At 43.7% G+C, this 13,043-nt stretch overlaps 1 pseudogene; it reads right to left on the reverse strand.

The window, feature by feature from the left end:
* Nucleotides 1-12,243, reverse strand: part of LOC142302157 (vomeronasal type-2 receptor 26-like) — a 46,729-nt pseudogene extending 34,486 nt beyond the window's left edge.
* Between the last annotated feature and the right edge of the window lie 800 nt (nt 12,244-13,043).

Consider the following 13,043-nt stretch of genomic DNA (forward strand, 5'->3'; position numbering starts at 1 on the left):
AGACAGAGAGAGAGGGAAGAGAGAGAGCGCGAAGAGAGAGAAGAGCGAGGGAAGAGAGAGAGGGGAGAGAGAAGGAAGACAGAGAGGGAAAAAAGAGAGAGAGGAAAGAGAGAAAGAGAAAGAGAGGGAAGAGAGAGAGAGAGGGAAGAGGGAGGGAAATAGAGAGAGGGAAGAGAGAAGAGAGATAAGGAAGAGAGAGAGAGAGGGAGAGGGAAGAGAGAGAGAAAGGGAAGAGAGAGAAGGGGGAGAGAGAGGGAAGAGAGGTGCTCTGTCACATGATGTACTGCATGTCACCAACTTGTTCCACTCTGTGACTTGTTGTGCAGGTGATAGAGTGGAGACAGTTGGTCCCATGCAGCGCAAACCACAATGTGGAGTAACTTGGTGACATGCAGCAGGACAGGTGACAGAACAGAGCAAGTTGGTGAAATGCAGCAGGACAGGTGACAGGGCAGAGCAAGTTGGTGACATGCTCTGCTCTGACACATAGTGTGCTCAACATGTCACTAACTTGCTCCACTCTGTGACTTTTTGTTCTGCATGTCACCAAGTTGCTGCACTCTGTAACTTGTGCTGCATGGTATCAACTGTGTCCACTTTGTCAGCTGCACAACAAGTCACAGAGTGGAGCAAGTTGGTTCCATGCAGCGTCCGGTCACCTGTACTGCTGGTGGGAGTACATAATCACACTGCTCGACACCACACGCTCTCCTGACAGCTGAGCAGAGCGGGCGGCTGGATAGTGAGATCACATACTTGCGTGACAGGGGGGGTTTCAGCTGAAGAAACCCCTCCTATAGTCCACACTGGTGCCCCAAACCTCACAAATATGCTAAGCGCTCTTCACTGCTTCACACTGGCGCCCTCTGGATGCTCCCATCGATGCTTTGCTGTGACGTGGCGTAATCACCGCCCACAGCCCAGTCAATCAGTGTGAGTGGCGCCAGCATTTCCTGATGTAATGTCAAGTCTGAGAGCCCGGAACTTGATGTGACATCAGAGGATACTAGCAGCCACAGCACCGGGGGGCATGTGACCAGGACGAGCATACAGAATAGCACCACTCAGTGCCAGAACTTTAATTAGAGGCCAATGAAGAAAACACCTACAATTGTAAGTTGCACTGATATAGGAAATAAAAAAAATGGGTGAACGACCCCTTTAAGTACAATACTTATGTTTTTCAGCCTCCTAGCCCATTTTACCACCATTTTGCATCACAACATTCAGGTCCCCATAGATCTATAGAAGGTCTGGTGTCCAGGCAGAGGTTCGGGTTCAAGTTTGATCCCAAACTGGATTTGTTTTTAAGTCTGGCCGTACCATTCAAACCCCCAACATCTGCGGGTTTGCCCATCTCTTGTGATATAATTTACATCAAATTTATGAAAGAAAATATGACTATCCAATTAAAAAACAATCATAAAGCTTCTTGAACCTTAAGGCTATTATCTATTGTGTTTCAAAACGAGTTCAAATATTTAAAAATAATATTAGTGTGAAGTAGAAGCGATAGAGAGGCTTGAAAGCCAATGTGCAGAGAAGGTGGAAGAAGGTGAAATGTGCAAGTCTAATGGAGGGGAAGAAGATGGAACCTAAGAGTTAATACAACAGGTTTGAATGACAGAAGCGAAGCCTTTACATGGATTTCGGAGTGAAGTACAGACAGATTGCTCATTACTTACTTCTTGTTGTAACCCATATTTTTCTAATTTAGTTGTTTCTAGAATTTTTTTTATTATATTAGCCAGAATATAGATAGATGAGTATACGGAATATAAACCATTATCCTTATATTCTGGTTCTGGAAAATGATATATCTCAGTGCAGTTGACTGCAGGTTTTCCTCCATAAAACTGATTTAAGTAATAGTTTTTCAATTTATTTTTAGTCAGACAATTAAACTGGGTGAACCACAGCTACTCCAGCACCGGGTCATCCGGACGAGTTACGGGATTCACATTCTCCCATAATTTATTAAACTTGGGGATTGTTTTTTTGGGCAAAATAAAAATTAAGCTGCAATTCATGAACTGAAGAAACACATTTCCCCCATTTGTAACACTAATCCAGGACTCATGAAGGATCAATGTGATATTTTCCATTTGAGCTCCAAAGATGTTATAAGCATTAACAAAGGAAAAATATCCACAAATCACTATGACATTAGCTCGTGATTTTCCAATCTTGGCCAACTTCTGTTTGTTCACTTGGTCATTTCGTCGGTCTAATTTAATGATAAACTCGATACAGATCCCGTGCTGGGTCATCAGGTTACTAAGTTCCACTGATTCCATTTCACCAATCCCATTGTCTGATGAAATAATCCCAACCCATGTCCATCCAAAGTACAAAAGACACGTAACGATAGCTGCGTATCGGAGCCGGTCATTAGGAGCAATCTGATATAATGTTGGGTATAAGACTCGATTACTCAGGAAGGGGTCGGAAACTCCATAACTGATCTACACAAGAAGAGGACAGAGAAACATCTCAGACATGACCCTAAAATCCACAGTATAGAAATTCGTGTCACCTACTATATTGTTATTGTTGTACTTAAATATACAGCGAAGATACCACTTAGCTTTGAAAATTGCCTTTTCAAAGAGGACGAGAACTTGAACTCTAGTGTCACTTATTGTATGTAGCAATCTTCAAAGTCAAGATCAATGCCTTTAATGAGCCTTGACTTAGGTTAACAGCGAAGCCAAAATCTCAATTTGAATACACAGTGTTTTAGTGGTTGCTCCTCATCAGTGCAAAGCATAGATCTGATTTGGCTATATGAGAGGCTTTTGACTGGAGCCTAAGGGGCAACAATTCTTTTTGTGGAGAGTTACATGCCTGACATGTAAGTGTAAGTATGTTTATAGGCCATGCAATTGCTCCTCTGTAAAATTTAATATACAAATTGCATCGTCAGAGAAGACCTGATAAAAAGTTTCCCCTTAGACCCCAGTCAGAAGCCATATTAGATCTTATGCTTTGCACTGATAGGGGGGCAAAACTCCAAAACATTGTGTATGAAAATTGATTCTGATTTGGCTTTAATTCATATGGCAAGGCTCATTAAAGGGTCAACAATGACTTTTAGGATTGCTACTTCCAATAAGGGGCACTGGAGTTCAAATCCTGTTCCTTTACGAAGAAGTAATTTGTATACTTTATTTCTCAGAAGAGCATTGCATGGCTTATAAACTTCCTTACAGTGACATTTCAGGCATGTCACTCCTTATAAGGAGAAACAAAACCCAATAGATCTTAGTCGGAACCTTTCATACAACTAAATTAGATTTCATGCTTTGCGCTGATGAGGTGCAACATCCTGAATAGAGATGAGCGAACCGGTCGCGGTTCGGCTCAAGGTCGGTTCGCCGAAAGGACGTCCCGTTCGAGTTCGGCTCGTCGAACGTTCGAAGAACCGAACTCGAACTGCATAGGAAACAATGGCAGGCAATCACAAACACATAAAAACACCTAGAAAACACCCTCAAAGGTGTCCAAAAGGTGACAAACAACTCACAACACAACACAAACACATGGGAAAGTGACAAGGACATATACTTATGCGAAAACAAAAGAGCTGGACAAGGAAAAAGAGGAGGACACACAGATATAGGCATGGCACGCCCTTCTAAAATCATGTAAAACACCGCAAGGTGACTCCAAGCGGAGTCTCCCTTTTTTTCCAAAAATTGGGCCCCACACACACCCACCCATTCAGTGGCAGCACTTGTGCCCCAGTTGTACACTTCCCAGCTAGATTTGCATCAAGCACATTGTAAAATACGCTATTCTTAACCGTCCCCAGGATGACACCGGGGTAGGTAGCAAAGCCTTTCCTGATCCCAGCTCTGTTCATCTTGGATCATTTTTAAAAAACACAGCAAGCAAGGGTTACTCCAAGCGGAGTCTCCCTTTTTTTTCCAAAAATTGGGCCCCACACAGACACCTTTTCAGTGGCAGCACTTGTGCCCTAGTTGCAAACAGGATGTTTTGATTTGCATCAAGCACATTCAAAAATACGCTATTCTTAACCGTCCCCAGGATAACACCAGGGTAGGTAGCAAAGTCTTTCCTGATCCCAGCTCTGTTCATCTTGGATCATTTTTAAAAAACACAGCAAGCAAGGGTTACTCCAAGCGGAGTCTCCCTTTTTTTCCAAAAATTGGGCCCCACACAGACACCTTATCGGTGGCAGCACTTGTGCCCTAGTTGCAAACAGGATGTTTTGATTTGCATCAAGCACATTCCAAATCCACAAGCATTTACTCTCCCCAGGATGACACAGGGGTAGTAAATTCCTTCTGGATCCATGACTTGTTCATTTTGATGAACGACAGTCTGTCCACATTGTCACTGGACAGATGCGTGCGCTTATCTGTCAGCACACACCCAGCAGCACTGAAGACACGTTCAGAGACAACGCTGGCAGCTGGACACGACAAGATCTCCAAGGCGTAAGTGGAGAGCTCTGGCCATTTTTCTAGATTTGAAGCCCAAAAGGAGCAAGGCTCCATTTGCAAAGTCATGGCATCGATGTTCATTTGGAGATACTCCTGTATCATCCTCTCCAGCCGTTGACTATGTGTCAGACTTGTTGTCTCTGGTGGCCTTGCAAAGGAGGGTCTAAAAAAATTATGAAAAGATTCCATAAAATTGCTGTTACCAGCACCAGATACGGTGCTACTGGTACGGGTAGACTGTTGAAGATAACGAGACCGTCCCATGTTTGTCAAGTTATAACTGGGAGAATCACTCCCTGCACCTGCATGGTTGTTTGGTGGAAAAGCCGAGCTAAGATCGAGTAACAGCTTCTGCTGATACTCCTGCATACGTGCGTCCCTTTCTATGGCTGGAATTATGTCACAAAATTTGGACTTGTACCGGGGATCTAATAGTGTGGCAATCCAGTAGTCATCATCAATTCTAATTTTGACAATACGAGGGTCATGTTGGAGGTAGTGCAACAAGAAGGCACTCATGTGTCTTGCGCAGCCATGCGGACCAAGTCCACGCTGTGTTTGTGGCATAGAGGTGCTAACCGTTCTTTCTTCCTCTGACATCTCCCCCCAACCTCTTTCAACTGAAATTTGACCAAGGTCTCCCTCATCTGTTGAGTCTTCCATGTCCATGGACAGTTCGTCCTCCATTTATTCATGTTCTCCTGCACCTTCCTCAACATTTAGCCTGCTACTATGCGCCCTTGTTGATCCCTGTCCCCCATGGTCCCATGCCTGCTGCGTTGGTGATGATGAACGTCTGGACCTTGGTGATGTTGTTGTCCCTTGCGCATATGAATCCTCCTGTAGTTCCTCCCCTTCCTGTTGTCCCACCCACTGAATCCGAATATTTTTTAGCGTGTGCTCCAGCATGTAAATGACTGGAATTGTCATGCTGATAATGGCATTGTCAGCGCTAAACATATTCGTCGCCATGTCGAAACTGTGCAGAAGGGTGCATAGGTCCTTGATCTGAGACCACTCCATCAGTGTGCTCTACCCCACCTCTGCATCTCGTTGGCCCAGGCTATACGTCATGACGTATTGCACCAGGGCTCGGTGGTGCTGCCACAGTCGCTGTAACATGTGGAGAGTTGAATTCCAGCGTGTCGCCACATCGTATTGCAGGCGATGAACCGGCAGGCCGAAAGACTTCTGGAGCGATGCAAGTCGCTCAGCTGCGGCGCTTGAACGGCGGAAGTGAGCAGACAGTTTTCGTGCCCTTGTCAGAAGGCCATCTAGGCCGGGATAGTGTGTTAAAAATTGCTGGACGACAAGGTTCAACACGTGAGCCATACAAGGCACGTGTGTCACCTTACCCAGGCGAAGGGCCGCACCCAGGTTTGCAGCATTGTCGCACACGGCCTTACCAGGCTGCAGGTTGTGTGGAGACAACCATTTATTAAACTCGGACCGCAGAGCTGACCACAACTCCTCAGCTGTGTGACTCTTATTCCCAAGACATATCAAGTTAAAGCCTGATGCCGTTGCGCTCTGCTGCCAGCATAGTAATGAGGGGTGCGTGATTCCTTCTGTGCAGTGAGAACGCTGGTGGCCTGACCAGGCAGGCTTGGGGCAGAGGTGGAGGACCCAGATGAGGTGGAGGAGGCAGAAGCAGTGGCGGAACTTAAACAGACAGAGGATTGACACACAAGTCGTGGGGACGGCAAGACTTGTGCAGCAGACCCTTCACCATCTATCACCATAGTTACCCAGTGCCCAGTCAGCGACATGTAACGTCCCTGTCCATGCTTACTGGTCCAAGTATCGGTGGTGAAATGCACCCGTTCACACACAGAGTTTCTCAAGGAAGCAGTGATGTTTTGTGCGACATGCTGGTGTAGCGCGGGCACACCTTTCTTAGAGAAGTAGTGGCGACTAGGCATCTGGTACTGGGGCACAGCGACAGACATAAGGTCTCTAAAATCCTGTGTGTCCACTAGGCGGAAAGGCAGCATTTCGGTAGCCAAGAGCTTACAAAGGGATAGAGTCAACCTCTTAGCTTTGTCATGGGTCGCAGGAAATGGCCTTTTATTTGACCACATCTGAGGGACAGAGATCTGGCTGCTGTGTGTAGACGGTGTTGAGTAGGGTGTCCCTGGAAAAATGCAGGTTTGTGAGGAAAGTGCAGGTTGAGACATGATGTTGCCTTCATCCAACGTTGGTGCTATCGATGTCTGAGAGAGCTGTACACACTCACTTGTTTCCTTTTTCAAACCAACTGACGACCTACCAAGCAAAGTGCCTGTTGCGGTTACAGTGGTGGAAGTTGTGCGTGGAAAAACAGGTGTGACAGCTGTCCCCACAGTCCTAGAAGATGAAGAGCGCGCGGATGCACTGGAAGGGGCAGGCGGTGGATGGTTCGCTCCGCTCGGCCGCATTGCAGCACGGTGAGCTTCCCACCGGGACATATGATATTTATTCATGTGACGATTCATGGAAGAAATTGTGAAACTGCTGAGGTTTTGACCTCTACTAAGAGAACCATGACAAATTTTACAGATCACATAATTTGGGCGATCTTTTTCTATGTCAAAAAAGGACCAGGCTAGGCAAGGCTTAGAGGGCATGAGACCTGTTGATCCACCCCGACTAGTGCTCAGAGGCAGAGTGGTGGCTGAGAATGCAGTTGTAGACGTGCTACCAGTACTCCGACTCTGTCCAGGAAGGTGCAAGGTAACTTCGTCATCAGTTGCATCCTCCTCCACCACCTCTGTTGACCTCCTCGAGTGCCTGACTGTGGTTTGACAGTAGGTGGGATCTAGAACTTCATCATCAATTGTTGTGTTTGCACTCCCCTCCCCCTCAGACCGAGCCTCTTCTTGCCCTGACCGAATATTTAAGTTGTCATCCCAATCGGGTATCTGCGTCTCATCTTCATCAGTATGTTCCTCATTGTCTATAACCACAGGTGTTACAGTTTGTGACAAAGGGTCAACATTATGCTCAGAAACTTGGTTCTCACGGCCTGAATCAGAGTCACAAAGGTTCTGGGCATCACTGCAGACCATTTCCTGTTCTGTACTCACTGTAGCTTGGGAGCAGACCTCTGATTCCCAGGCTATAGTGTGACTGAACAGCTCTGCAGACTCAGCCATATCAGTTCCACCATACTGTGCCGGGCTGATGGAGACTTCAGAGCTGGGAGAAAGCAAGTTTGATTGGGATGACATCTCAGAGGACTGGTGTTTTTTGGATGCGGTACTTGAAGTGGCTGAGAGGGCACTTGTTGGACCACTTGAGATCCATTCAAGCATTTTCCTTTTTTGACCATCATCTACCTTTGTTCCTGTTGTTCGTGTCCGTAAAAAAGGGAGCACATCGGATTGTCCACGGTAAGTAGTAGACATCTTACTTTTGCTGGTAGATGGTCTATCTTCAGCAGATGATAATGGAGCTTTGCCACCTTCCCCACGGACAAACCCTTTTTTTCCTTTTCCACCATGCCTCTTCCCCTTTCCACCAGCATCTGTCATTTTGCCACTCATGTTGATTGCGACAAGATTGTGCACTGAAAATGTGGTAGTAAAAATTGAGAGGTGGTGTAGATTGCAGCAGTGGTCTAGCTTTATTAACAGCAGAATAATAAAGAATAAATATCCCTGACAATGCAACTACGGCCCTTAAACTGGCAGCATAAATTGCTAGTATAATGGCTTAGTAACTATCAGTTTGAGTGTGCAATGCAGGCAGACGTGCTGCAAATATCTGTGCACTACTGGGACTATACAGAAGTCCAACAGCCATGTTTAGGATGACACTAAGTTCACTCAGTGTTTGCTAGTATAATGGCTTAGTTATAATGAGTTGGAGTGTGCAGAGGACAGGAGGGTACAGTGCCAGGGTTGTGGGGCTCTGGGTAGAGGAATGGAAGCCTGCCTTTCTATTCCCTCCTAATGGGGAAATGCAGCGAGGAAATCCCTGACCTTAGCTACACAGACGCTGTCTCTGTTTTCAGGACCTGTCACCTATGGCTCTGACCCTGCCGGTACGAGCCCTTAAAAGGACTGATAGAAAGTGCTATCCCTAAGTTGTCCAGAGCTGTGTATGGAGCGCATACAGCTGTATCGGCGATAGGATTTAGGATGGAGCTGCGCCAGTGATGTCTAACACCAAGGACACAGAAGAGATAATGGCGTCCGGACGGGCAGATACTCGTTTTTATAATGCAGGGACATGTGACATGGACATCCTTTCACACATGCCGTTGCTTCTCTGGCTAAAAGTCCACTTAGCTGTGTGTGTGTCTGGGATTGGCTGACATAATGGCCCTCCCCACTACACACGCGCGCTTAGGGAAGGAAGACAAGAAAAAAAAAAAAAATGGCGATCAGCAGTGATCTGAATGTGCTGTTCCCGCACACTATACACTGAAATTTCATAATAGTGTGAGTCACAGAGTGACTTACACTATTACAGCGGAAAGCCAGCTAGGAATTAGCTGTTTTTTTGCTGCTAGAACCATTATCGAACGTTTCTAGAACTATCGAGCTTTTGCAAAAAGCTCGAGTTCTAGTTCGATCTAGAACAGGCCCCAAAATCACTTGAGCCTAGAACTGGAGAACCTCGAACCGCGAACCGCGCTCAACTCTAATCCTGAAACACTGTGTTTGCATATTAAAATTATTATTTAGCTTTTATCCTAAGTCTTAAGGCAAGGCTTGATAAAGGAATCATATTGAATTTTGGGATTGCTACTTTCAATAGGTGATATGAAAGTTCAAGTCCTCTTCCTCTCTGAAAAAACAATTTGCACACTTACCTGTGTAAATTTATACAGACTGAGGAACTGTGTCACGGGATTATTTGTATAAAGTCCAGAATTATCCACAAAAGCGACCACGTCACCCTTATCCACACAGGAGTAGTTTGGAGCCTCCTTATCTTTTCCAGACATTATTTGAATGGCAGACATTATGGATTTCCTTGGATTTCCACATGAATCAAATATTCTGTAGCCAAGAGTGATATTGGGCAGAAGGTTTGGATCTTTGTTAATCTCATCAATAGCAAAAATAAAAGCCAAAATCTGTGCGTATTGCTCAGCTTGTAAGCTAAAATCAATAATATATCATGATTGATGTTAAATTAACCATTGCATTGATAATACATATATGTTTATATATATATTATATATATATTTTTTTTTTTTTTTTAAATAAATATCACATCGAGAAAACATTTGTGAACATAAACCTTAAACCACTACAGAATACGACACTACTTTACTTAAAGATAAAGCCAGAAGTAAATTAAAGTAAATTATACCCCCCAAAAAAAGAAAAAAATAGATAGAGCCTCATTCAAGTGTCAATTTTTTTTTTACACATTCTTGAAAAAATTGAGTGATTTTTATTTGTTGTGAATCAGATTTTTATAAGTGTTTGGTCACCGTGCCCATTTTTACCATTAATGTATTATCATCTACTTTAAAACGTTGCAGAGTATCTTTTATGGAAGGCATTTGTTTCATGGACTCATAAATATCCAAGGGTGATTTTTATCCATGACTAAATTAATAAAAACATATGTGTCCTTTCACTTGGACATTGTCAACAGCTACACTGACAGAGAGAACCAATACATGAAGAACTTACTTCTGAAAGAGGCTTAAAGGAAAGATTCCTCCGGTTAGTTGATTAGGTCTGCTATATGAAAATAAAGTAAATCTACAAAGCTATGGGTCAAAGATTGTGTTCAAAAATGACTCCAATCAATAGGAGGCGGATGTTCAGCAACCGGCTGTGGACGGTATCAGAAAATGGGGCAGCTTCGGAAATCAGCATTTCCGGTCACCTGCTACCGCCACCGACAACAAGAACAGCTGATCAGAGGGGGTGCCGGGTGTCGGACCACGGCTGATCAGACACTGATATAGATGTGATCTGATTCACTGCTATAAGGAGGTGCTGAAGTGTAAAAAGGTACTATAAGTGTAAGTAAAACTTCAGCACTCAAAGGAAAAAGGAGAGTTTTTTGGTACGCAAAATAGATTTATTGATAAACTGCAAAAAGGTGAACACTGACAGATGCAACACCAACATTTTGGCTTGTACCTTTCTCAAGGTTGTTGCTTAATGTGGAAGTACAAGAAAGCGCAGGTCATATTAGACAACCGTGGCTGAGACCGTACAGGTGCTTCACACTTTGCAGTACAAGAAATCAAGGTATTGGTGAAAGGATGATTCAGAAGGATGGTGGAGCACCATTCAAAAGGATGGTGGTCTCTCCACCATTCTTCTAAATCATCTTTTCCATCAAACCTACAACCTACAATATTCCTCAGTCCAGTAGACCACTGCGCAACCAGCTCTGTCCTCACCTATTGTGCCATCACCCATTCCCTATAGACTGTGAGCCCTCGCGGGCAGGGTCCTCTCTCCTCCTATACCAGTCTGTTTTGTACTGTTAATGATTTATGTATGTATACCCTCTTTCACTGTAAAGCGCCATGGAATAAATGGCACTATAATAAGAAATAATAATCTTCTCACCAATACCTTGATTTCTTGTACTGCAAAGTGTGAAGCACCTGTCCCATCTCAGTCACGGTTGTCTAATGTGACCCGCGCTCTCTTGTACTTCCACATTAAGCAACAGCCTTGAGAAAGCAGAAACATTGGTGTTGCATCTGTCAAGGTTCACCTTTTGGCAGTTTATCAATAAATCTATTTTGTGTACCAAAAAACTCTCCTTTCTCCTTTGAGTGCTGTGATGAGACATTGATGACCTATCCTAAGGATTGGCCATAAATGTAAAAGTAGTGGACAACCCCTTTAAGTTCTGGTAGACCTCTGTGAAGCTCCACAAATTTCTCTAAAAGCAAGTCAATTAATTAAAAAATATGCAGTAGGATAAAATCAGACGTTAATGAATTACTTACTCTACACAAAAAAGGAATAAACAATGACGGTTAGTAAAATTAGGATTAAATATAGTATCAAAGTGAGCAGAGATCAGCCCTCCGATTAGGATGTCTCCTTCCTGATAATACTCATATTCATACTGAAGTATAAGTCCTGTCAGGTCACACGTGGATGAAATCAGAGCAGAAAAAGTGAGAAGTAAGAAGATTATATTCATATAGGAGACAGGGCGTGGGAGAGCTCGACCCATGACTCTGGACGTCTTCTCCTGCAGTCTGGTGTGACATCTCTGAAGAACCTCAGCACAGGAGACATCACAAACAGCAGCTCCTTATAAATGTTATCTGGAGCTGATGGAGATGAAGAAAGACCACTGGAGAATTGTGCAAAACTATAATAATGCTCCTAATAAAGAACATTCATATGAAAAGATTGCATTGGGCTTTATTCACAGGAATTAAACTAATAATGAGACTCACCTAAGTTAACTCTAACATAGACCGTTCAATAAAGCATCACACAGAAATACTTCATTGTATAAGAAATACCTCTGCAGGAATCTTCTGACCTTCATCCCGGTCACCTCTTGTGTTTACTAAGCCCATATCTCATAAAATCAAGTGAAGAATACCTTGCTCCAACTGGACCAAGGATGGTAACTGCAGAAAGGAAGAATACTCTGTTCCTGCTACTATGGAGGACCAGACTGTAATTCCTAAAAGGGAAGTGCAAATATGATTTAAATATCTATAAGCCATTACAGCCCCCATCAAACACTACTCAATTTAGTATTTTAATGACCTTGATGTTATAAGTTCGTCACCAAGTCTTTGATTGATGGAATGAACAAGTTGGTTGACATATTGCAACATCTATCATTTTTTTACCTGTGACGGGTGTGTCTGGGTGACAGATAATCATGTGGGGTCCGGCAGTAGAAGTTCACAGTGTTTGACTGTACAAACTGCTCTCTGACCTTTCATCATTCCTACTTGATATATTTGGTATCCTATACAGCTCTGGCAAAAATTAAGAGACCACTCCAAAATTGTCAGTTTTTCTGATTTTTTTCTTTATATTTTTTGAGTAAAATGTAAATTGTTTTTTATTCTATAAACTAAAACTCACAGACTAAATATATGAGCTATTGGTAGGTAATATGGCCATAGTACGGAAGCCCACAATCCACGTCATGGATACTGATACTGATACCAGATACTGTGAACCTGCGTGTGTGAACAGTGACCTATGCAAGCCACAAGTGTGCAATTTTACTATTTTCCTTTGCACCTGTAATGTCTCCATTTAATGGAGGTCTTGCTGCATCCTGGCAGCGCATTAGTCTTTTTGGCCCAGGCAGTTTACATCTTCTGCCATTAGTCTGTGAGTTTTTGCTTAGTTTTTGGAGGATTTTTATTCCTCGTTTTGGTGTTTTTATTCTATAAACTACTGACAACTATAGATGAGCGAACCGGTCCCGGTTCGGCTCGAGGTCGGTTCGTCGAACGGAAGTCTCGTTCGAGTTCGGTTCGTCGAACGTTCGACGAACCGAACTCGAACCGCATAGGAAACAATGGCAGGCATTCACAAACACATAAAAACACCTAGAAAACACCCTCAAAGGTGTCCAAAAGGTGACAAACAACTCACAACACAACACAAACACATGGGA

This window comes from Anomaloglossus baeobatrachus, chromosome 1 (genome assembly GCF_048569485.1).
Source record: "Anomaloglossus baeobatrachus isolate aAnoBae1 chromosome 1, aAnoBae1.hap1, whole genome shotgun sequence".
NCBI lineage: Eukaryota > Metazoa > Chordata > Amphibia > Anura > Aromobatidae > Anomaloglossus > Anomaloglossus baeobatrachus.